The following is a 27,557-nucleotide window of genomic DNA, read 5'->3' as shown; positions in this document are numbered from 1 at the left end:
TAAATGATTCACATACTCTACTCTCAAGGAGAGAGGGTATAACTCCTCATTCTTCAAGGCTGCACACAGTGACTTCTTCCAAACAGCACACACACCAGGAAAGGCGTGAGGGGAGAGATCTGACAAACATTACCTCAGCCAAGTGATCAAGGTCAACATCAACAGTCATAAATTATGTTAATGGTATGTCCCCTTGATATTATGTGATGAAAATGGCAATTTACCTCTGTGATCTTCCCCTCCAAAACCCATAATCCTAGTCTAAAAATAAGAAAAACATCAAATTCCAATAAAGGGGCATCCTACAAAATACCTGTACAGTGCTCCTCAAAACTGTCAACATCATCAAAAAATTCAAGGAATGTCTGAGAACTCAAAGCCAAGAAGATCCTAAGGAAATATGAAAGCTAAATGTAATGTGGTATCCTGGATGGGATACCTGGAACAGAAAAAGGACATTAGATAAAAGCCAAGGAAAACTGAATAAACTATCAACTTTAGCTATTGATAATGTATCAGTATTAGTTCACTAATTATAACCAATGTACCATCCTAATGTAGGATGTTAATAACAGGAGAAACTGGGTGCAAGGTATATGGGAACTCCCTATAATAAGCTCTCATTTTTTCTGTAAATCTGAAGTTCCTAAAAAATAAAGTCTACTAAAAAAAGGAATAGTGACTAAATGACTACACACCCCCCCCCAAAAAACCCCAAAAATCTCTGTGATACCAAGAGAGAGAAAGAGAAATAAGATTATTTGACACCTTTGGAAATGACCAGTCACCAATTTTCAGAGTTGAAATCGAGTTCAGAGTTTCAGAGTTGAAAGAATTCTCAGAGTTAAAGAGTTGATACATCAAAGGAAAATAAGCATATCCCTCATCTTTTCGGGTAGGACTGTAGTTCGATCTCAGTTGATATGGGAAAGGTTTTTTTAACGGAAGACAGCTGGCTAATAGATCCAGAAGGATGATAAGGTTACAAAAGCACCACTCTGCAACCCCAAATGAAATAACTGGTTTAGATAAGGCTTATCAATATATGCTAAAAACATCAGGTAAAAGGCTGCTGGGAAACCGAATATTTGGAGGGAACCAAAATATCACCTCACCAGTCAACTGCTAATTGCAAAGGCACCATGTTTATAACAGACAGATTTAGTGAATACCATCTTAACCAAATGATCACATTTCAGGTAGACAACCTAATATGATATGTCTTGTGTTATGAATCAATACAATGTACACAGGAGCAACTAAGCCAAAAAATCTAAATACAATGCAGCCTTTAGACCCAACCTTCTGTTTTTAGGAAACACAATGGTTAGGGATAAAAGTTAAATACCATAAGGAAACAATCAGACAAATCCAGAATGCAAGAACATTCTATAAAACGATTGGTCTGATCTCTTCAAGATGCCAATATCATGGGGGAGAAAAGTGGAGGTGGGGACAACTGTAGTTAAGTTAAAAGTGACTAAAGTAACAACAATCAAATGTAATGCATGAACTTTGATTGAATTCTGGCTCGAGAAAACCCACTACAAACGGACAACTAGAAAAACTTGAAATACAGACTAAATATTAAGGGTTTCCGCCCCCCAAATATGACATTTGTAAGAGAATGTGTTAATTTTAGGAGATGCTTTAGGGGTCAAATACAGCAAAAAAAAAAAAAAAAAAAAGTCTCTATTAAGAGAGAAATAAACAAATATAACGAAATGTTAACAACTGTATCCAAGTGGCAGTATACAGGTGTTCACTGTCCTATTCTTTCAATTTCTCTTTATGTTTGAACATCCTTAATAAGAGCTGGGAGGTGTGGAAGAATACAGTCATTTAAGGAAAAAAAAGGTGATTAAATGATCAGTTGTAAACCACCAGAAGATAGTAAGAGCAGATTCTATGGGCAGGTGTAACAAACGTGGATTTTAAACCAGTCTCCTATGACACATACACTGCATGAACATTAGGAAACTAGGGGCATGAAAGAGATGGAATCAGTTTAAGAAACAATTCCTATTCTAAAGTTTAAAACATCAAGCAAAACTCTACCGATAAACTCATCTAAGACTGAACACCTCCAGTATCTCTTATTTTTTCAGAAGAAAAAAGGGACTACAAAAGAGATACTTTTTTTTTCAATTACAGTGGTTGAAGAGTGACAGATAATTTTTGTAATTCTGAAATTTCAGTAATATACAAATGAGTTGGAGGAAAAACAACATACATGAACTCATGAAGACCGTAAGTTAATTTACATACATAAATATATATGAAGATAGCACACTAAATCAAAATCAGCAACATTTCATATATCATATTAATAATGGGTTTCATAGAATTAAGTTCTCTCTGCAATGCCTTACTATACTAGTGGCTGTGCTAGTATATAATGCTATAAGGCACAACCATTAAGTCCAGCCCCAAAGTCAACCCCTCCACATTTAATGACTTAGAAAGCTATCCTGGGATTTCTCTGCGGAACAAATTTTAAAATTTTACTCAACATAACTGAGTAAATACTTCTCGTTGCCTCCTCCACACTATCTAGGATTCTACAGCCTTATAACTATGATAATATCGTGCCGATAAGTATGTCAGTTCTTTTTATGTGTGACTGCCCTTTCTCATTCCTGATAGACATGAAAATGTTGTCTTATCTTTCTCCCAAACTTTGCAATATTATTTTCTCTGCCAATTGTTTCCCCCCTTTTCTACTCTTAATCCTATTTCATTTCTCTAATAACTGCTATAATGTATATATAATGAATATATACTGTATATGTAAGAATACTGGTACCCAAACTCTCACCCTGAGAAAAAACTAAAACCACATACAATAGAATTTCAAATAGGGAATTTTATGAGATAAGACTTCATTATGCTAACAAATTGCTTTCCCTTTTAATGGTGAACTAGGTAATTTAGACCAACTCTCCTACTGAGAGCAAAGAGAAAAACTGAACATCCCCTTCCCCCAGGCAAAATTAGAAAAACAAACATAAATACCTCTTTGAAGGCATCACAGTGCTAAAAAGGCAGTAAAAAAAAGTATGGAGGCTAAGATCAGGGACAGAAAGAAAATCTTCAGAGGTAAGCCAGACACGTGGTGGCCATTTTCTCAGGGGGCATCTGCCCATCCCATAAAGTTGGCTAACAAGCCGAGCTGAACTTTTCACAGATTTACAAGGCTGGCACAGAACGGGTGTTAAATATCAGAGGTAAGGAACGAACAAAGTATGGGGGTACGGAAATACGGGGCTGGTAACACCCCTGGTTTTATGTTGGGACCCCGAAGGGTAACATCCTAGGATTAAAGAAAAAATAAAATAGACCAGCCTTGGCAGACTCTGGAGTGCCGAGCTTTGAAACATTTTTGTCTCTGGCTGGATTAAGATGATCCTTAAATTACTTCTGTAATTTTTCACATATAATGTCTTAATAAAAAGGAGGAGACTAAGACAACATGATAAAAACTTACAGTAGCCTACAGAAAAACACACAGGATCTAGATAATAAAGTTATCCAATACAGACATGCTTAATATATTAAAATAATATTTTTTTAACTGTGGGCCATGAAAGACTGGCCCTGTACAAAACCCTGCTAACTTCAAAATTTCAAATCATACTTCATTTCCTAATCCTTAAATTCATCTGATTAATTCTTTAGGAATTCCCACAGTTGTTCTAAACCCTCCTTTGGTCCACATACATCAAAAAAGAACACAATGCCTACTAAAGTAAAAAAAAAAATCAGTCTTCCAATCTAAAAGGAATTCATGTGCCCACAGACAGGCCCTCTAACCTGCCCTATTGGAACATTCCCCAAGAGGGGGCACATCCCACTAAATTGCCACCAGAGAGTGAACTGCTGCAGGGAGCCACAAGCTCAAATCAGAGGTTTTCAAGCATTTTACATCACAAACCGTTACATATACACCTCTGTATATATCTATATGTAAGTACACTCAACTGAAACACAAATTTCATAAAACAATTCTTAGCTATAGTAAATAAGCAAGGCAGAGTGACTAACATACGGACAGACATACGGATTAATGGAATAAAACTGAGAGTCCAGAAAAAAAAATTTTTTTAAACAAGAATGATAAGACATTAATAAGAAAGCACAGTATAGTTGACCCTTGAACCCCCACCATGCAGTTGAAAATCTAGGTATAACTTTACAGTCAGCTCTTTTTATCCACATCTGCATCCTTGGATTCATCCAACCCTGTATCTTGTAGGGTTACGTATTTATTGAAAAAATCTGCATATAAGTGGACCAGTGCAGTTCAAACCCATGTTGTTCAAGGGTCAACCGTATTTTCAACAAATAGTGCTGAGACAACTACATATCCATATGCCAAAGAATGAAGTCTGATCCTTTCCTCACATCACACACAAATTAACTCAAAATGAATCACAGACATAAGAGCTAAAACTATAAAACTCTTTGAAGAAGACACAGGAGTGATCTTCATTACTTTGAGTTAGGCAGTGGTTTCTAAGATACAACACCAAAAGCACAAGCAACAAAGAAAAAATGTATAAATTGGATTTCAATAAAATTAAAATCTTTTGTGCTGTAAATGATAACATCAAGAAACTGAAAAGACAACCACCAAAACAGAAGATATTTGTGACTCACCTGTTTGATAAGGAACTTGTATCTAGACTATATAAAGAACACTTACAACTTAATAAAAAGATAAATAACCCAATTTTTTAAATGAGCAAACGTCTGAATGAACATTTATTTCTCCCAAGATACACAAAGCACATGAAAATATGATCTACATCATTACCCATCAGAGAAATGGGAATCAAAACCACAAGGAGATACCATTTCATACCCATTAAGGATGGCTGTATCAAAAGACAGACAAAAACAAGCATTAACAAGATGTAGAGAAACTGGAACCTTCATACCTTGCTGGTGGGAATGTAAAATGGTGCAGCCACCCTGAAAAACAGTTTGGCAGTTCCTCCAAGTGTTAAACATGGAATTAGCCGTACGACCAGCAACTCCAATCCTAGTGATATACCCAAGAGGACTGAAAACATACATCACATAGAAACTTGTGTATGAATGTTCATGATAATATTACTTATTTTATTTAAGTACTATTTTTTAAAATTTATTTATTTATTTATTTTACTCTTGGCCACGTCTGGTCTTAGTTGCGGCACACGGGATCTTCGCTGCGGCATGTGGGATCTTTTGTTGCAGCACGTGGGCTTCTCTCTAGTTGTGGCATGCGGGTTTTCTCTCTCTAGTTGTGACGCGTGGGCTCCAGGGTGCGTGGTCTCTGTAGTTGTGGCACGCGGGCTCCAGAGTGCGTGGGCTCTGTAGTTTGAAGCATGTGGTCTCTCTAGTTGAGGCACGCGGGCTCCAGAGTGCGTGGGCTCTGTAGTTTGAAGCATGTGGTCTCTCTAGTTGAGGCACGTGGGCTTAGCTGCCCCGCAGCATGTGGGATCTTAGTTCCCCGACCAGGGATCGAACCTGTGTCCCCTGCATTGGAAGGCAGATTCTTCACCACTGGACCACCAGGGAAGTCCCTATGATAGTATTACTTATTACAGCCAAATGCGCATCAACTGAAGAGAGGATAAATAAAATGTGATATATCTGTACAAAGGAATACTATTAGACCATAGAAAGTAATGAAGTACTGATACATGCTACAAGATGAATGAACCCTGAAAACATTATGCTAAGTGAAATAAGCAGTCACAAAAGACTACATGCTACATAATGTCCAGAATAGGCAAATTTTTTATAGAGACAGAAAGTAGAAGATAAATAGTTACTTGGGACTGGGGCAGGGAGTGTGGGTGTGTACATGTGCACATGCAGGAATGGAAAATGACTGCTAATAAGCATGGAGTTTCTTTCAGGAGTGACAAAAATGTTCTAAAATTAGATTGTGGTGATTGCATTACTTCATGAATATATGAGAAAGACTGTGAACTGCATACTTCAAATAGATGAACTGTAATGACATGTGAATGAAATCTCAATAAAGCTGTTTAAAAGTTCTTATCTTAGTCCCTTATTACTTGTGATACACTCTGACATTTTCTATTGCATTTCATTTAAAAATACAACACTAGTTGTGATCTCTTAAATTCCTTCTATGACCCACAAATGGGTCAAGACTGGCAATTTAAAAAACACTGCCACAGAGTCATCCAACGATCGAACTGATGGCCACCTTCTCCTACCTAGTAGCAGGATTCATACCATCACATCTCACATCCCAGAAAAAGTCCTATTCTTCCTGGTCATCTATTATTCCCCAAACTGTCATTGCCACACTGCTGTGTATATCCTCCATTTTACCCAATTCCTCATCCCCCACCCCCCAAATCCTTTACTGGACCTTCTGAAATTCCTAATTTGTGACCAGCAAACAGCCAATTTATACTATCCTTACTATTCCTTCTCATCATCTACCTTCCCTCCAATTCTCCCATTGATTTAGGACATCAGCAACTGGTTCATAGTATGTACCCTTACTCCTCTCACCATTTGCTGACTTTACCATTCATGCAGACTGACTGACTCCTTTAATACTTCAGCCCCTTTAATTCTTTGGTCTCCTCTTTTCCCTCTATTCCACCTCAGCAGCCCATCCCAAGGCTACCCTGGACATTATCATTGCCAGAAACTATGATATCTGTCAAATCTCTATTTCAAGCATCCCACTCCGACCACCACATTCAATCCTTCTAGTTCTCTTACTTCATCTGAGCACTACCCACAACAATTCTAATTGAAATTTCCAATACATTGATGCTACCACTTCCTTACTATGCATCCTGACTTCACCTCCTTTCTTGTCCATGTTAGATTTCATGATTCATCATCACTCCTCTATAAGCACTCCCTCTAAAAGCCCTCATTTCCCTCTTCCTTTTCACTTAAAAAAAATGTTCTTAATTAAAAAAATGTTATATTGAAGTATAGTTAATTTACAATATAATGCTAGTTTCAGGTGTACAGCATAGTGACTCAGAATTTTTACAGATCATACTCCATTAAAGGTTATTACAAGACAATGGATACATTTCTCTGTGCTATACAATATATCCTTGTTGCTTACCTATTTTATACATAGTAGTTTTTATCTCTTAAATCCCATACCCCTATCATGCCCTTCCTCCCTTCCTTCCCCCTACTGGTAACCACTAATTTGTTTTCTGTATCTGTGAGTCTGTTTCTGTTTTGCTATAGACATTCATTTGTTTTACTTTTTAGATTCCACGTATAAGTGATATCATACAGTATTTGACTTCCTCTGACTTATTTCACTAAGCACAATATTCTCTAGGTCCATCCACGCTGCTGCAAATGGCAGAATTCCACTCTTTCATACTGACCTAGTTTTATGTGTCAGCTTGGCTGGGCTACAGTCCTGTTATTCAATCAAACACGAATCTAAGTGTTGCTGTGAAGGTACTGCAGATGTGGTTAAAGTCCACAGTTGACTTTAAGTTGATTATCCTCAATAATGTTGGTGCACCTCATCCACTAGTTGAAAGGCCTTAAGAGCATAACTGAGGTTTTCCTAAGGAAGACAAAATTTTGCTTCAAGATTGCAGCATCAGCCCCTGTCCAAGAGATTCTTGCCAGCCTGCCCTACAGATTTCTGACTTGTCATCCCCCATAATTGTGTAAGCAAATGCCTTGAAATTTCTTCATATACACATACACACAATTATATCTCCTACTGATTCTGTTTCTCGGGAGAACTGTGACACCTGGCAAAACCTCACTCAAGAGGAATTGAACCATCTGCCTTACCTGTGCTTGTATCTAACCACATAAATAATGCTGGGGGGTGGGTAATCTCAAAACCAGGCTGACTGATATCACTTTAAATTCAAGACTTCTAACCATTAAATGAATAATCAATACTTCTTAGCAAACTAATTCAAAGACTCCCATCCCCCTCTGGCCATACCAATCTCAATGAGAAAACAGAAACCATGAGAGAAGATGAAAGCCAAGAGGATAAGCCTTCATCTTCCAGCCACCAAATTCCCTTGGAAGAACACACAGCTTTTTCGCATTCCCTCCTATCTGATGGAAGACCTCTCTCTAACAAAGGCCAACCTCTCTATCTGTGCTCTCCATCTCCTTTCCTGCATATTCTCCTTTTTACTAACTGGACCGTATATTTTTCTTACCTACCAACCCACTTCTCTGTTCCACTTCATAGACGTATTAGAGAAATAACATTTGCAAATTTTCATATAATCTGGAATTAGGGAAAGACTTGCTAACCATGGCATATAATTTAGAAGTCAGTAAAGACTGGTAAGCTTAACTACTGAGAAAAAAAAAACAACAGCATGACAAAACCATCACAAGCAAATTTAAAAGGCAAATGATAAACTGGAAAAAATATTTCCAAAAAATAGCACAGAGCTATTTCCCTATAAAAATAAATCCTATAGGGCTTCCCTGGTGGCACAGTGGTTAAGAATCCGCCTGCCAATGCAGGGGACATGGGTTTGAGCCCTGGTCTGGGAAGATCCCACATGCAGCGGAGCAACTAAGCCTGTGTGCCACAACTACTGCGCCTGCACCCTAGAGCCCACGAGCCACAACTACTGAAGCCCACATGCCTAGAGCCCGTGCTCCACAACAAGGGAAGCCACTGCAATGAGAAGCCCGTGCACCGCAACGAAGAGTAGTAGCCCCCGCTCGCCGCAACTAGAGAAAGCCCGTGTGCAGCAACGAAGACCCAACGCAGCCAAAAATAAATAAATAAAATTAAAAAAAAAAAAGAATCCTACAAATCTAAGAAAATGAGTAACAAAGCAATTAAAAAATAGGCAAGGATATAGATAGTTCATAATAAAAATACCATTAGTCCTTAAAAGACGAAAGATGTTTAATCTCACTTATACTGGCAATGAGGAAAGAAGCAGGCATCCTCACCCAGGGCTGGTGGAATTTGTAGAAGTGAAACAACCTCTACAGATGGCCCTTCGGTAATATCTATCGAAATTATAAATGCACATACACTCTGACCTAGCAATTCCACTTCTGGAGGTGTATCCCACACATGTCTATACAAGTGTGAAATTATGTATGCACAAGGTAATCCACGGCACCATGGCTTTTGATAGCAAAAGACTGAAAACAACCTAAATGTACCTCAAAAAGGGACTACTTAAATATATGCTACACCTGTAACTTGTATGATGTACAATGACCTGTATGATGTATGATGACCTGTATGGCCTGTATGATGGTGTTACTGACCGAATTTTTGAATCTTCCCCAAATTCTTATGTTGAAGCCCTAACCCCTAGGTAATAACCTAGGTAATCAGGTTTACAAGGTCAATCAATCAGGTCATGAGGATGGGGCCCCCATAATGGGAATAGTGTTGTAAAACGAGGAAGAGAGAGTAGAGCACTCTTTCTTCATGCGAGGACACAGTGAGAAGGTGACATCTGAAAGCCAGGAAGAGTCCTCACCAGGAACCAAATCTCTTGGCACCTTGATCTTGAACTTCCCAGCCTCTAGAACTGTGAGAAATAAATGTCAGTTCTTTAAACCAGCCAGTCTATGGTATTTTGTTGTAGCAGCCCAAGCTAAGAAAAATGGTATACCATGAAGGTGTTAAAAAAAAAAAAGGATAAGCATGATGTTTATGTACTGATAGGACTAATATGAAATCACCTCTAAGCTAGACAGTTAAGTTAAAAACAAAAGGTGAAGGGTATGTGCATGGTATGCATCTTACATAAAAAATGGGGGAGGCAGAGGACATATATATGTAAGATACATAATCCCTCACTGGCAATTCTGAAATCCATAAAGCTCTGAGAAATACAAGCTTCTTATAAGTTTAGTACAAACCTATTTGGTGTCAAGCCTGACCAAAAATTCCATAAGACTATTTATAATTTTTATTTATCCTTACTGTACTATTTATGCTTTCAATTCAGAAATATTAATGTGTTTGATTATGGGATGCTACACTACCTCCCACTAGGGATTTTGGATAATACAGCAGATGCACTATATTACCTTTTCACAGTCCTCCCTCACCGCCCCCCCCCCAAAAAAACCCCCAAACCTTAATTCTGAAATACATCTGGACCAAAGGTTTTGGAAAGTAATTATATACCTGTATATTTATCTGCACACACATAAACGATCTTTGGAAGGATTCACAGGAAACCTAACACTGTTTCCATGCAAGGGAATGGGGTGGCTGGGCTGCACAGGGTGGAAAGGAAACTTTTTACTGTATATCTACTTAAATCTTTGGAATTCTGAATCAAAGTGATTATACTACTTAGTCAAAAGATAAATAAAATGTAAATAAACTAAAATCACTAAGACTTCTAAATTCTCAACAGTAACAGACAAAGCCAGATGCTTCGGTTTTTGTTCTGACTGAAAAGTGACCCTTAAGTCACAGGGAGATCTATACAGTGGTGGCTTTCCTTTATCTCACTTTTGGTTGACCCAAATGGCATTTGAGAGGGAATCACCCTCTCAGGAGCAAGGCAGGGAATGGTGGGTTTCCACTCCCATTAATAGCTTTTAGGAAATAGCAATCTCCTGATGCTTTTGATGCCTCATGCCAAGCAAAGCAGGTGTGCTTGACTGTTTTTCTTTTCTAGTGTCCCCAGAAATATGATGGGGCTCAGGTCTCCCAGCAACAGGAAGCAGTGAACCCACACTTCTCAATATCAGAGAAAGGCTTAAGAAAGTACTACCATAAATCTAACCTTCAGTATTCAGAGCTTCAATACAGTAGAGTTGGAGGACTCCAGTTAACATTTGACTAGCATCTTTTCTACTACCTATCTTCATACTTTTCATTTACTTATTTTGATGTCCTGTTGTGTTCCAAAATGGATGAGGTGACTATAAAGTTTGCCTTTTCTTCTGATTTAGATTTTGACTAATCTGTACCACACTCTCAACTTTAACCAGAAATCAAGAGAGAAGACATCTCGCTTTTTGTGGTTTATCTAGTCAGTATATTTAAAAGGCAGGGCTAGAGATATATGGTTCAGAAGTCCCCAAATGCCCCAACATCCAGCTCTCAGGCCTGATGCCTAAAGAAATTCCCAATGAAATGCCTAACAATACTTTGTTTCTTGTATTAGGACATAAATGCACTTATGTTTGTTCTCGTCTCCCATCAAGTTATACTCATTGAAAGTAGAGACTGACTTCGACTTCCTATGGCCCCTACATCACTTAATACCTGGTTTGGTATAGAGTGGCTTCTCAATAAATACTGCCTGTGCAAACCCAGCATCATCTCATAGTTGCTGTCTGCAAGAAGAAGCAAGAAATTTGATGGACCAATATAACCATAGAAATACTACACAGAAAACTTAGAAAAACATAGAAAAGAAAGATAATATTTCCAGATGCTACTTAATAACCTCTAGAAAATGGTTAATGAACTCTTGTGGTTACCCAGTCTCTACAAATTTGCAATTTTCACACAGAGTCAAAGATTTCAGTAAGATTAAATTTAAAAGATGAACAGTATTCCATTTTCTTCAAATGTGGGTACATTTGATAAACTATTCACAGCTCCTGGATTCCCATTCCTTTAGAGATCTGTCAAAATAAACCTACGAAAGCTTAGGCAATTCTCTGCAGTGGGAAAGGTAAACGTGGAAAAACTTTGTGTTAGAGAATGTGGCAAATTTTCCCTTTAATATTGCTTTGGAAACATTTCCAAATTTTAAGGCAGAGAGGATTACTGATCCAAATGTTAAATCATTTCAATCAATTCAGATTAGATGACAGGATCAAATTTTAAATAAACCCCCAGAGATGCAGAGGGGGAAAAAAACTGGTATATTCTGGAGAATTTGAATGTATACTGTACATCAAATTAGTTTTAAATTTACTTGGCATTTTGCATTTGTTCCAAGTTAAAAATAATTAGTGATAACAATAGCTAAAATTTCCTTAATACTTAAATCTAGTGTTCCAGGTACTGTAGTTGCAGTACCTAATTTAATCCTCATAGCCCTATGAGACTATATGCTATTATCATTTTCATTTGACAGATAATAAAACAGGCCGAAAGATGTTACAAAACCTGAACTAGCCTACGCCATATAGTTAATTAGATTTGGAGCATGGATTGTAACTCAGGGCTGACTCTATAACATCCATGCTAGCAACCACTATTAAGTTTGGGCACCTTAACTTTCTAAAGAATTGGCAGATTTTAACCAAACCGGATGCATTACAAAGGGTAACAGGAGACGTAGGGATATATTTACACTATATTTGCTATATTTGTCATACAACCCACCACCCCGAAAAAGAATGGCAGTTAATAAAGTTCTCTAAAAGGCCTTATATACATACACACCCACATATAATTTTAAAAATTGGATTTCAATAAAATTTGGCCTGCCCAGAGACTTGGGGTAGGCTTTTGTTCGTTTGTGGGAAGCCCTCTCATAATCTTTCAAAGGAACATAAATTCACTGTTTAGATATGCCTTAAGTTTATCCCTGACCACAATCTTCTTAAGGCTAATAAACTCTTCACTTTCACATTTTCCACTAAGTATCTGAAAGCACGAAGTCTCATTAGTAAGTATGGTGCTGTGGAACGAATAAAAGCTTTTTATTTGACTTTTAAGAATAGATATTACAGAAAATATTTGATTCAATAATTTTCTGTTTCTGTAGATTACAAAAGTCTAACTTTCTTTGCTATTCTTGACATGGCATTCTGGTATCACCCAAGAAGGACTCTTTTTGTCCCCATATATTTTCTGAAGAACCACCTATCTGGGGAACAACCTATTTAAAAAAAAAAAAAAAGAGTTCCAACAGCCTGTTTACAGTTCTAGCCACTCGTCCACAACTCTAGAGCTTGCTGATGACAAAGTCCAGATGACAGAACTGAGAAGTGAACCTAGGTCTGATTCCTGGACAGGTCTATTTCCACCTACTGCCCTGATTGATAGGATAGCTTATTTTAATACTCCTGTCACCTTTTGGGTAGTAAAGTTGATTGACTCAGAACTCATTTCTGAAATCAAAACGCAAGTTAATCTGCATTAGAGCAAGAAGACAGAGCTGTAAATGTTCATGTAAAGAACTCATGACTAAAACAATAAGCTTCATAGCTCACAGATATAGACAAATGACGTATATCTAAAGTTATGTAGCTATAATGACTTCCTTGAACTACATGAATCAGAAAGACTAGTATCCATACCACTGACTTGACCAGAGACCTCTAGAGAGCTGGCATCTTAATATCAGACATTATTTTATACACATGCAACAAAGCATCTCAATTATCTAGATGACTCAAATATGTCAAAACTCAACTCACTGACAAAGACATGAAGAATCGGGCTTCTATTGAACAAGCTCTTAACTGCCACTAGGACAGTTTGTGACTAGTCACGTAATAAATTACTTCAGGTTGTTTCACTGAGCACTGAGTATCATCACAAGGTTATTTCCATAATATTAGGCGTTGAGCAAACAGTTAAGATTATAACTTCATTACTTTTGGTAGAATTCATTCTTAAACTAGTTTCTTTCCAACTGGCCTTTCTCCCAGGATATAAAGGAATACGAAGGATATAGTTTCCTACTCTGTGCGAGGACACTTAAAGGGAACCCTTTTCAAATTCATTACTGGAATATACTAACAGAATCAATGCTATCTCTTCCTTTAAAGATAATGTAGAGTGAGATGGGGAGTGACTGCTAATAAGTATGGGGTTTCTTGAAAAAGCTGTTATTTTTTAAAACCAACAGAATTTATAAAACAAAGCAAAAAAAAACCACTCTGGTTTGACACATGTATAGCCTGACAGTGAGGATTTGTATCAGTAACCCTTACTGGAATCTGACATAGGTAAAGCAGTAAAGTTTAGTATCTCAAGACTTTCATCCCTTATCTTAACAAAGTACCATTTTACTTCTTTATTTGTACTCTAAATCAGAGAATAATAAGCTCATCTCAAATTCTTTCATATCCAAAGCAAATGCTAAAACGTATTAAGTGGAAAAGAAATGTAATGTAGATAAATTAATATTATTTTGCGTTTTAGGTCCATATGCCTCACCAATAGTATTAGTACAAGTAAGAATTTAAAATTAAACATTTCTAATAAAACTTAAAAAAAAAAACTTTTAGGCAATGTGTTTCCTTTGTTCTAACTTATCCACTTAAAAAGGAGTATTCAGAAACTTTTCAAGTAATATTCACAAAAGGATAAATGCAGTCATTTTAGACCCTGTTGAAATATCACTGTGTGTCTGTGTCTGTGTGTGCATACATATCACACACAGACACACACACATATTAAAAAAATATTTTAGACAAGGTTTAATTTTAGGATAGCCAATGGTTTAGAAGTGATAGAAAAAAAAAATTAATACTGAAGTGATTCAAAAGCCCCTACTGTCGGGACAGATAATATATATGAACTGATCATTTAGCCATCTGGAAGTGACAGTTTGCATGAGGCTTCCAAAACTTCACAGAGAACATTAAACGTTTTTTGCTAAGGCTCGAGTTTAGATATTACCAATTATAAAGAGCTTTTCATCAATCTGATTTTTATTGAATACTTACTATATTCCAGGCTAGGTGCTAGAGACACAGAGGCAAGACAGGTCTGTCCTCAAGGAAGGCACATTTTGATTGCTTGCTTATGTCAGATACAGCACTAAACATGTTAACTGACAGCATATGACCTCCTAGGCTTAACCCACAGCAGGGGATTCTGAAGTAAACGTTACAAGTGACTGTAAGGAAATACATAAAAGCTGTTGTACATTTAGACCAAATCTAACTCTACTTCCTAACATGTATAACATTACGCTAGAAGTTCCAGATGTACTACTAAAAAAATAGTAAAATGACCCAAAGTATAACTATACCTTCTTTAACACATACCACTTATACAATCGTCTCACTTAAAGGTACATCTATTATATTTTAGTCAAAGTATCTTCTTCCGTTAAAGGATATTTCTCTTTACCCTCAAACTCTCATCTGGGTACAACACTGAACAGTTGCTGAACGAATGAATGAAATAAACAGATGTTCTAATTACCAAGGAAGTACTTTTTAGATGCTTATCTCAAAACACAATGGACTGACAGACCAGAATTCTACTGTAAAGATCACTGAATTTCAGAGGCAAAAATAGTAACCACTGGACATTGTCTGATACCATGCAGTCAACATGTTAAATTCACAGTAAACATATGACGGGAAACTTTCAGAAATTAAAATGAAAAGTGTTCATCACAGTACTTTAAAACAGATTTGGCTCCCATCGAAGGACTGGGACTCAAGTCCAAGACAAAGAGAAGGGAGGGTGGGGTGAAAAAGTCAAAAGGTCACCACCAAATGACCCTCAAGAGAAATGCGCGCTGACCACTGGAGCTTGCGCCGAGCTTGACGGACACCTCCTGCCCAAGCTACGGGCCCGGGCTCTTCCTCGCAGCCCGGAGCTGAAGGCCACCCCAGCCTCTTTCGGCGCCGCCGCCTGCGTTCGCCCAGAATATCAGCACAAAGAAACCACCAAGAAACAAAACACTGTCCCCGTGGTCGCCGGGCAGGCGTCGGGACCGGGCCACCGGAGCGCTCTCTGCGGCTGCCCGCCGCCGGAGGAGGTAGCCAGGGCGGAGCGGGCCGCCTAGGCGCCTCCGTCCGGACCTTCGCCGAAGTGTTTCAGAACTTGCCACCCACCTCCCGCTCCATTTTCCCCTCCCGACGTGGACGCGGGACCCGCGCTCCCCGCGAGGAGGGCGCGCGAGGACCCACGGGCGAAGCTGGGGCGGGGGGCGGCCGGGACGCGCCTGGGTCCAGCAGCCCCACGCCCACTAGCCGGTCCCCACCTCCCCGGCTGCTATTGTTCCCACACCGCCCCCGCCGGCCGCGCGCCCCCCGCCCGCCGCGCGCTCCCGCCCCCACTCCCGGGAGGGGGTCAAGGCTGAGGAGAGGCGGTGGCGGCAGCACAATAACATAAACACGGCGGGGCCGCCGGCCGCCCCGGCCCTGCGGCACTCGCCGCACTCACCCAGCAGCGCAACGAATGGCGACAGGAAAGCCCGGCGGCGGGAACCGGCGCCGTCTTGGCGGTCGCCGTGGCCGTTACCCAGCGCTTCTCGCGGCTCCGCGCTCCGGGCCGCGTCGTCCGGCCTCGGCCCCTCCGCTGAGTAACAGGAACGCGGCCCGTCACCGCGCACGCCCGCTAACGTCATCGCGCAGGGCCCCGCCTCCGCGCTTCGCGAGAGCCCCCACGGGGCGGAGCAGCCCCGGGGCCCGGATTTCGGGGGCGGAGCCCGCAGTCCAGGGGCGGGGCTACTGCAGGGGGCAGGGAGGACTTGCGGAGGTCACCTGGAGGTGGAGCTGCGGGGAGAGCCTTCGAGAGCCTCTGAGAGCAGACTGTGAGGGGCGTGGCGGGAAGATGGAGGGGGTGGAGACTTGCTCCTGGCACGTGGCGGCGTGCGGCCTGAGCGCCCGGCATCTGTACGGGGGCGGTACCCTAGTCCCAGCCAAAGCCTAAGGGGCTCCTCGCCCCAGGGTTTGAAGGTCAGGTGCGATTGAGGCAGACCCGCCCCGGGATCAGGCACTTCGGCCCGGGCTCACACCTGAGAGACGAAAAGCTCTTTACCATGGCTAACAATACGTTACATTCTGAGGACACCTGCTTTGGGCCCAGCAATCCTTAAGCAAATATTAGCCACTTGGAAATAGCTGCCTCCTGTTTTCTCCAAATCCACTTCCTACAAAAGTCCTTGCACTACCCTATTTGTCTCTGGGGACTACAAAGCATGTATATGTTAGTTATAGAAGTGACAAATTGGCAAGCCCTTAAATATCTGACGAGTGGAAAGATGTCTAAATCACATACATGCTTGCAATAGAATACATTTTAGCAATTTAAATGCCATGTGTTCAAGGGATACTTAACCACACAGGAAAATGTTCATCATACATCACTAAGAGAAAGAAGCAAGTCTATATATATACAGAATGATCCTACTTATATAAATACTATATATACATAGAAAAAACCTGGAAAGAAACATGGCAAATTATTTTAACAGTAGTTCATCACTGGACTGTGAATTGTTCTCTTTTATATTTTGAGTATTTTTCCATGGTTTCCAAATTATGTTCATAATCAGAAAAAAATATTACCTTAATCATGAATAATACATATTTGTTGAATAAATGAGTGAATTCAGGTAGACTACTTCCATGTCATGTTGGGCTGACCTGTTTCTAGGGATTCTGAAATGAAACATAAATGTCAGTGTTCATTTCTTCATTCTCTCCCTAATTCCTCCCTCTCTCTCAGACTTCTTTATTTGCTTCCTTCCTTTATTTCTCAAATAAATATTTATTATATGCCCATTCTGTGCCAGGTACTGAGCTAACACTGGCAATAGGATGGAGCTTACAGACTTAATCACTGTAATATAGAAATAATAACAGTAAACCAATGCAAAATGATCCCTGCATTATAATACAAATTGATATGGATACATAGTATTATGGAACCAATTGATAGAATTAATAATGCCTAGAAAGTCTTCCTTGAGGAACTGCCTCTTGAACTGAGAATAAATTCAACTAGGCAAAAAATATTTCAGACAGAGGTAACTTAGTGTGCAAGGGTTATGTGATGACAGGGAGCATGGTTAGTTGGAGAAATTGAGGAAAAGACCAGTGCTGCTTGAAAAGCAAGGAGGAAGGAGCTATGAGATGGAGTTTGGAATATTGGAAAAGGACCAAACCTAGTGCAGCCATACTACTCATGTTGAAAATCTTGTCTTTATCCTAAGTGCTATGGGAAGCACCTGACATGCTTCAGCAAAGCGAGTAGCATGGTCAGAATGGCATCTTGAAAAGATTCCTTGTTGGAAGGAGGCCAGGTTGACATAGGAGTAGTCTAGATGGCAGATGGTGTAGGCTTGGTCTAGGGTGATGGTCATGGAAACAGTAAGAGGAAGGTTATGAGCGCCCTTTAGGAGATCCAGTGCACAGGACTTGGTGATGGATTAGGTGGGCAGTGAAGGAAAGGGAGTCATCAAGGAAAAGTCATGTTTCTTGCATGTGGCCAAAAATGGATGTGGGTGCTGGTTCACTGAGATGGGAATCTTGGAAGAGGACGGGATTGAGTGGAAAGATTGTGAGAGCAAATAGCTTGAAGGCTTCTGATCTGCCCAAAAGAGAGGCCAAGTTGACAGTCAGGTATATAGAGCTGGGCTCAGGTGGATAAGAGAAGAATTATTGACAGATAGTGATTACTTGCACCCTTGGGTGTGGATGAGTTAGCCTAGGCCTGAGGGAAGGAGGGTACTGAGCAAGAAGAAAAGAGGGCCAAGAGCCAGGCTTGAGGAACTTCAGCATTAAATGGATACAAAACAAGAAGAGCCTGAGAAGGAGCTGCCAGGAGGTAGATGGAAAACCAGGAGAGAGTGATTCAAGAAGGAGTGATCAATAATATCAAAAAAAGAGGAGGCTTAAAATCCTGGAGCACTTAGATCCAGAAGTAGTTTAGAGTGGGCTAAGGAATGAATGGGACATTGAAAATTGAGATGGTGGATATTGATGAGTCAGGCAGTGGAGGAAGACACAAGCATATTTTATATCTGATAGGAAGACTGTTGAGAGGGAAGGGTAGAATAGAAGGAAAAGGGGCTTTCCTGGTGGTGCAGTGGTTAGGAATCCACCTGCCAATGCAGGGGACACAGGTTTGATCCCTGGTCCGGGAAGATCCCACATGGCATGGAGCAACAAAGCCCTTGCGCCACAACTACTGAGCCTGTGCTCTAGAGCCTGTGAGCCACAACTACTGAGCCCGTGTGCCACAACTACTGAAGCCTGTGCTCTGCAACAAGAGAAGCCACAGCAATGAGAAGCCCACGCACCGCAACGAAGAGTAGCCCCAGCTCACCACAACTAGAGAGAGCTGCGTGCAGCAAAGAAGACCCAACGCAGCCAAAAATAAATAAATACATAAATAAATTTACAAAAAAAAAAGAGAGAAGGAAAAAAATGAGTGTAAATTTCCTGGAAGAGCGAGGTAGGGGCATGGAGGGGTGGAGGTTGTGTGATTGGACATGAAGGTGGAAGTATTGACAAGTACCTCCTACTCCCCACCAGATAATATTAAACACCTGGAGGTAACAAAAGACAATCAGAGCAGTTGTGAAGTGAGGGGTATTGCAGAACAGCTCCCAATTTTCATGCCTAGTTCTGTAATGCTATTAACCACCTCTCTTTCTTTCCACAGGAAGAGCTTCTGATTTAGCATCAGCCTTCCACTGTCAGCTTCCTATTATCTACATCTAGAAAGGACATCCTGCATGTTTATGTATGTATATGTGCATGTGTGTGATTTCAGAAGGCATTTCACTACTTGTGATTGAATGTAATCACCTCTGATGTTATGCAAATTCAAAATCGTTTTTGTAACCCAGACATGGCTCTGGGCCTCCTTCTTCCTTCTCATGGCATTGTTCCTTGTTAACTGATTGTGGTACCTTGTGAACCTACTGAGGGCTGACTCTGAAAAAGAGGAAGAGCTGAGGAATTCTTTCATTATCGGCTTTTTTTCTCAAGTTCTGCCCCTACCTCCCAAGCGTAGATACACCTATGCTAAATTGCCCTCTCTCCATCCACATCCAGGTATTGAAGATATTCAATATTTATCCCCCAGAGGAAAAGACAAAGGGAATTGAGTGGGAGGGAAAGAATATGTCGTTGAAGTCCTGTAACAATAAAATCCTTGCTGTTGTCTTAAATAAATATATATTTAGGAAGAAGGCTTTTCATCAGATCTCGCAACAAGGATTCTGTGCCTCATTTACAATCCTTTCACCTACAGTCTCTTCCAGCCCAGTGGAATTTTGCCATTTGTAACTCCGGTACTGCAGAAAATTTGTCTAGGTCCCATGGCAGAGAGAAGAGAGCCCCTCATTACTGGCCCCTCTTCCTTGGTTGTTTTAGGGAAGATAATCTCCATTGCACCTCCATCTCCATCTCTGTCTCCATCTTCATCCCCACCTCCATCTCCATCTCTGTCTCTACCTCCATTTCTGCCTTCATCTCCATCTCCACCTTCATGGCTCCCTCCCTTACCTTTGATGTAAAACTGGAATTCATGTTAGATTGGCTGGCATTCAGAAAATGACCCTTTGTCAGGGAGACCCCTATGAACTCCCAACCGCTGCCAAAAGTCCCTACCATTCTCAGATAAATTTAGAAAGGCTTTTTGTGGTGTTATTGGGTAGCAAGAAGGAGATTCTGGCATCACTTTAGAGTTAAGTCATTGTCTTCAGGTGGCAGGATTTTGAGCCCCTCAGAAAGCAAAAGCGTTGCCAGAAGAGGTGTTTTCCTGCTACTGCCTTGCAGAGGCCTCTGGCAGGACAGGATTTGTCTCCTGTCCCTGACTCCAGAGGTGATCTGAAGTCCTTCAGTGGTCCTGAGAAGATGTTCTTTCTTCTAGAAAGCAGAGGTTACGAAACCACCTGGTAAAGGAATTTCAACAGCTCCTTTGGCCTGTTCCTGAAGCAGATTCCCACACAAAAACATCCCTGCTTCTGTGGGTAAGTTTCATTGCCCCTCACGCCCAAACTAGCAAGATTAATTCTCAGTTGAGGGTTGACATAGCTGCACCAGCCTGGCCAGCTCGAGGCTTGTTGTGGGGCTAAGAAGAGGGCAGAGGAGAGTAAGGTTTCCATCTTGGGGAGAGGAGAGTAAGGTTTCTATCTGTCTTGGGGAGAGGCAGGGGGAAATGCCATAACCCTTCAAGGTACGGCCCTTTTAAGTGAAAGACAACTGCACAGGGAAGAAAGTGAGTATTCTTTCCTGAATCCAAGGCAGTTTATGCTCCAACTGAAGCTTGAGGGATAAACAGTGCAGCATAAATAGGGGAGAAATTTATTTCTGGAGGTGCTAAGTCATGAAGGCTGGGTAAGGTCTCAAACCCAGCCCACTTTCCCCATCCCCCTTGCAGTGTTCTATTTCCTTGTAAAATGTGGTTGGTAAATGTCAGCCTATGCAGAGTAGAAAGCAGAATTTCCCTTCCCTTAGAATCAGCAGGAACAATAGGGATGTCACAGATATCTTCTTCTCAAAGGCAGGGCCATGGCATGAGGTTTTCTCTATCACCAAGCAATCAAGCAGGCTCTACCAATCAAGGCTGTGCCCACGAAGAGAGGAGGACCATCCTGTTTGGATCCCCTTTTGTGGGCACATACCCACATACTTAGAGAAGATAGGACCATACAGAATGACAGATTCAAATACATGGCTCACTCTACCCTCACAGCAGGGTGTGGCATCAGGATCTAGGAGGTAGAATTCCCCCATTGTTTCAGAGGTCAGCAGCCCTGAGAGGGAGACTGGACAGGGCCCAAAGAAGCAAGCCAAAGAGAAAACCAAGTGTCAAGAGCTGGCCTATGGGGCAGAGATTTTAACCACAAAAGAAGAAAACTACACAGAAACAAAAATCCCCGTGAAGAGACTAGACAAGGTACTAGATTTCTCCTCACCCCAAACAGTTCTATTTTACAAGCTTATGGATCTGAGTGAAGAAATGCTAGAGTACCAAGTAAATGGTGAGTTCAAGGATTCTTGAGTGGTACTAAGTTGCCATCAAAAGCCAGGATTCAAAATGGCACAAGTGTGGACATTTCTCTAGAATCCTTGTCAACTCAGAGAAATAGAGACAACACTTGGAGGGGGTATCCAGGAGCTGGGGTTTTCTTGGGCACGTTGAATGTAAAGGTGGAGGGCAAGGAAATTGAAAGTATTCCTGGGAGGATCAGGATAAGGACTGTGGGGTCCAGGCCGGGCAAGAAGGACAGTGAGGCCGGTTGAGGACAGATAGATTGGGGCAAAATCCATACAAGGAGCAAAGGTTTTTGGTACTTTAGGACTGAGAATGGCTGTCAATGCACATAAGGGCATGCCAGAGGGAGATGGCCAGAGAGGAATTTGAGGAGACCATGTAGTTTGTTTCCAACATAGAGCAGCCCCTAGCATGTTCACCAATGTGAATGGTTAGTCTAAAGCAGAACTAAAGATCACTCAAAGTGAGTAGTCAAGGAACTGTTAGCCTTTTGTCCCAGGTTGTCCAGGATGGGCCCAGTTTACACCTGTGGCCCCAGTGTAATTACTAATAGTGCTTCCCATACTTTCAAAAGTCTCCAGATTTGAATGACTAAATTCAGTGGCAGCGGCAGTAGTAGAAGCAGCAGCAGTGGTGGCAGCAATGGCCATGGCCCAGGAGTGAGGAGGGAATCTGCATGAGGGCAGGGCTGGGACCCCAGTGAGAGGCGCCTTCCCATCAGTCTCCAGAGCCCATCCCTGGGGCATCTGCAGAAATATGAATTCTTTGGCCTGAACTCAAGGACAGACACTGCCCATACTCAGGCAGATAACTTTGTTAGCTACAAAATTGTACTTTTTTAGAAAATAAAAATGCAACATAGACATTGCAGTAAAGCATATCAGGGAATTATTAGAGTTCTTCAAAGAGTTTAGATTACCTGGTTTTGAAAACTGCTGCAACATGGCAAAGCAAATATCTACAGGCTTAGAAATAGAAATTAAGATTAAGGATTGTTTTATTCAATGAAAAAGAATACCATTTTCATATGAAGCTGCAGATGAACCAATTATTAATGAGGAAGACAATTTTAAGATTAATTTTTCCCTGTAATTGATGATACAGCAATACAGCAATAATGCACAAATAGCTGTTTTGAAATATACATAAATCATGAAGCTACTTTGGTTTCTTGTTCAACTTGCACAAGTTACGGAAGATGTCAGAGGAAATATTAAAATGGCATCGCATAAATTTACATTTAAAATTATAAGACATAAAACTGAGTTAAATTTTTTTAGAAAAATTTTTCCTTAGTAATCATCATTTCCAGATATACTAAAATTTATATTTTTACATCATTTATGAGAAATTTATCCTGATGTTATCACAGCCTATAAAATACTCTTAATAGCACAAGCAGCCGTTGCATCCATAGAAGGATCCTTCTCAAATTTTGGTTTTTTATTTTTATTTATTTATTTTTTTTGCCACACCGCATGGCTTGCAGGATCTCAGTTCCCCGACCAGGGACTGAATCCCGGGCTGCCCGGGAATCCTAGCCACTAGACCACCAGGGAACTCCCCTCAAATTTTAAAAGTATCAAAAATTATTTGTGATCTTCACTTGCCAAGAGTAACTGATGTCATTTTCAATTATATCAATTGAAAGTTGATTTTTAAAAAGTTGTTAAAACTATAAATTTTGATGCCCTGACAAATAAATTTGCAGAAAAGTGAGCCAGAAAAATATTATGATCAATCAAGATACCATAATAACAAAGTATTATATTCATTATAAAAATTATGATACCAAATATAAATAATATGAAATAATATAAAATTATGGCAGCAAAAATACAATCTTTTTTGTAATTTGTAGGTTTATGCTGTTACTCATGAATCATTATTACCCTTATTACATTTTATGAGTAGTAAAATACTTTAAAGGAAAAAGATTTGTATTTTAGTAACTTTAATGATATTTTTTTTTTCCTGCTTTTTGCACAAGGGGCCTCCTGTTCTCATTTTGTCCTGGGTCTGCAGTTATAATAGTTGGCCCTGCCTTGGTCATTGAATTTACCCAGAATGTTGATATGGGATAGAAACAGTCCCAAATACCTTGTGAATGTCAGGAAATAAGGAAATGGCAGAAGGAAGCCTGGCAAAGGAATAGTAGACCCCTCAAAACAGCAGGGCTTGGGCCCTGGGGAATGAGAGCCTGCACTTGCTTGTGAGGACTGAAAAGGCAGTCTTCAGGGAGGCCAAGGGCAGTTGAGGTAAGGAGGGGAGAAGTGTCTCTATAGAATCCCTGGAGGGAGAGTGTCATTGTTGTTGATCGGTTTGTTTCCCCTCAGCAAGGTTCAAGTGAAGGTGGAGACAGGGGAGATGAATCCCACATGCTCAACTTCAAGCAAGGGATTACCTCAAGGATGAGGCCGGGGGTGGGGGCTGCCTTACTCATCAAGGAGGTTAAGTTGTTTTTTTTTTTAACATCTTTATTGGAGTATAGTTGCTTTACAGCGGTGTGTTAGTTTCTGCTGTATAACAAAGTGAATCAGCTATACGTATACATATATCCCCATATCTCCTCCCTCTTGCGTCTCCCTCCCACCCTCCCTATCCCACCCCTCTAGGTGGACACAAAGCACCAAGCTGATCTCCCTGTGCTATGTAGCTGCTTCCCACTAGCTATCTATTTTACATTTGGTAGTGTATGTATGTCCATGCCACTCTCTCACTTCGTCCCAGCTTCCCCTTCCCCATCCCCGTGTCCTCAAGTCCATTCTCTACATCTGCATCTTTATAAGGAGGTTAACTTTTAATTTTAATAAGATTTGCGCAAAGTATTTGCATTATCTGTTTGTATCAGTCAGTATCCCCACAGGAAATAAATAGCCTCACTCAGACAGGGTAATTAAGGAGAGTTTAGTAAAGGGCAATTTCCGGAGGTGTGGGAAGGGTTAAAGGAAACCACCAGGTGGTGATGCACTATCCTAGGGCTAGCAACAACCTGGGAGCCTTAACCACGCCTGGGTCTGGAGGGGCAAGGGGAAGGAGTGGTTTTCAGTGCCAAGCCAGGGAAGCTGTAGGAAAGAGCCACTTGACAGGAGCTGTGGTCTGTGGTAGAAGGATACAGACAGCCCTCGACACATAGGCAGGGAGGGAATAAATACCCTAACCTCTCATCTTCTGTCTACTGCCATTGCCCATTGCCTCCCATTGGCTAAACAGAGCCACAAGCAGAAGGCCAGGGAGCCCACTGATACAGTCCATACAGATGGTTCCCTCCCACCCTGCCCCAAGCCCAGAGCAGGTGAGAGGGCAGAAAGTGAATCTACAGGAACAAACAAAGATATTCAGCACTGTGTATGTGTATATGGTATATTTATTATGTATATTACATATATATTACATGGTGATATATGGTATCTATCATCTGACATCACATCATATTATATATATCATATATCATATATATATATACACACACATATATTATAATTTGGTCAAGGATAGAGGGGCCTGGAGTTCACCATATACACATACGTATTACATATTATAGAAGAAACATAGCCAGATTAGAGTTTGGGAAGTTAAGAAAAATTATAACAAAAAACTACCTGCTACTTAATTGCCCTCATATTCCTGATTCTTTCAAAACTCTCTGAATACAAAGCTAGCCAGAAAGAAGGGTGCTTTCTAGTTTGCTTGGCTACATTTCCCCTGGGGTAGGCAGGAACAATGATGGGAACTCTGGAGAGTTCCCATGGAGAAGAGGAGGCAGTTCCTGGTTGTGGGTGTGTGTGTGTGTGTTTAGGGTGGAAGTACAGGGCAGAGACCTGGGTCAGATACCAGGGTTTTAGGGTGGAGCTTGATAATGGAGCTTTCTTTCTTGCTCTGTTTAAATGTCTCCATGTTTGAACATGATCCTCACTGGCCTAGAGCCAGGTATAAAAGGTGTGGACTAGTCTGCCTGTCCCACAAAGGTACTGAAGTAGGGTGGTGGTGCAGTGCAGAAAGCAGCAAAGAAAGCATCTGGAGAGTGCTTAACATGGGGTTGAAATGGGACATTTCCGTTGTCCCAGGGACTTGGTGTCTTTGGTTGGATTCCTCAGGAAACCCATTCACTCTCCAGCTTCTAGTCAGTCTCTCCAATCTGATTCTATCCCACCACATGTAAAGTGCCAGGAATCTCATCTCCCCTCCATGCTCTGTGCCCTTCAAATCTTCTTCCTACCTCTTCCTTCTTACCTCTGCTCCCCTAAGTCAACTGAAGACTCTTAAGAGGATCCTGATGTCAGTAACAAACAGATCTGGTCATTCCTGGGTCCTGCCCCAAGACACTCTGGTTTTAAGAGATGAATCTTTACAAGGAAATTTTCCAATATTTCTAAACAGGGTACCTCTATAAGAACTCACTTGATGTACCAGGAAGTTTACATCAAGAAAAGGTTGGAGATAATGAGGCCTGAGTAAGACCTCAGTATTTGGTCAAATTCCTCCAGTCTCCAGGGATCCCAGAATATCACTTTGGCCTACTTATGAGCTGCTGACCTCTGTAGTCCATCACTTCCCCAAACCTTGCCAAGGATGGAGGGCCTTGGAAATCACAGAGAACTTTCCCTTGCCGAACTTATTGGTTCTTCCACACCTGTGCTAGAAGGGTGAGAAAGTGGGACCATCCAATCCAAACTGGTGCTCAGTGGAATCCAAGAGGCACAGGATTGCTCTACAACAGCCTTCTGTCAGTGTCTGCCCCACACACGATATACCTACAGGTATAGAGATGGGCCAGATCATGCTGGGAATGGCTTCCAGGAAGCCATGCTGCTTCTCCACCTTGATGGGGCATGGAGGACAACTACTTCCCAATTAAACATAAATGTTGAAGACCTCCAAAATGAGTGTTCCTGTGTGCAAGTATCCTTGTGCTCTAGGAATTTTCCATTGGTGGTGATAACTTCACGGTAATGAGCATTCGTTGCCTATCTTCTAGAGAATGTGGGCTACTTAGGATCACAAAAATGGGGCCTTATAGAACACTGAGCGGAATAGTGGGGAGAAAAATGAAGGGGTGATCGTCCAAAACCAGAACAAGTAAAACAATGGAATTCATGGCAGACTTAAGGAGGAATTTCCTGTTAATGGTTGCACTGTGTGACCAAAACAGGCTAAAAAAAGATAATACAAAGTCAAGTTATTTTCTAACTTTCATAGCTCCAAGAAGTGGAGACTTGTGTAGTGGGCTACCTACCACACTCTGTTTGACCCAGAAAGATTTATCAACAAGTTAAAATTCAAAGAATAAATAATTCTCTTATTATACTACTAACTCATTTTATGAGGCTAGCATAACCTTTATAATTTAAAAGGTCAGTAAAGAAAAGAAAATTATAAGCTAAACTCACACAAATGTGAATGCACAGTTTCTAGGTAAAATATTAGCAAATTGAATCCAGTAATATATAAAAAGGATAATTCATGATGACCAAGTTGAACTTATTTCAGGAATACTGATTTAACCTTAGAAAATCAACTAAAAAATTGACTACAGTAGCAGAGGAAAGGGAAAAAATCATATGATCATCTTAATGGATTCTGAAAAAGCATTTGATTTTTCAAAACCCATTCATGGTAAAAATTTTGAGCAAACTCTGAATAGAAAATAATTTCCTTGATCATTATTATGTGTTTACTCAAAACAACAAACATCATCCTTAATGGCAAAATGCTGAAAACTTTCCCTCTCAATTCAGAAATCAAATGAGGAAGCCCATCTCCATTACTAATCAATATTGTATGTCCTAACCAATACAATAAAGCAAGATAAGAAATAAAAGGTAGAAGAATTGGTAATGAATAATCCAAACTGTCATTGTTCAGGAACTATAAAATATATGTAAATAATCCAAGAGACTCT

General features: G+C 40.6%; 1 protein-coding gene across 4 annotated transcripts in view; it reads right to left on the bottom strand.

Annotated features, from left to right (window-relative positions):
* MAPK8 (mitogen-activated protein kinase 8) overlaps nt 1-16,253 on the bottom strand; it is a 107,478-nt gene extending 91,225 nt beyond the window's left edge. For all 4 annotated transcript variants that reach the window (XM_082407138.1, XM_082407139.1, XM_082407137.1 and 1 more), the window contains exon 1: nt 16,085-16,253. The gene's annotated coding sequence lies outside the window, so the exon portion shown is untranslated. The remainder of the gene's footprint in view (nt 1-16,084) is intronic.
* Between the last annotated feature and the right edge of the window lie 11,304 nt (nt 16,254-27,557).

The sequence above is a fragment of the Balaenoptera borealis genome, assembly GCF_965194805.1.
Source record: "Balaenoptera borealis genome assembly, chromosome: 10".
Classification (NCBI taxonomy): Eukaryota; Metazoa; Chordata; class Mammalia; order Artiodactyla; family Balaenopteridae; genus Balaenoptera; species Balaenoptera borealis.
Note: the sequence above shows the minus strand (reverse complement) of the source record. Positions and strands in the feature narration are given on the sequence as shown.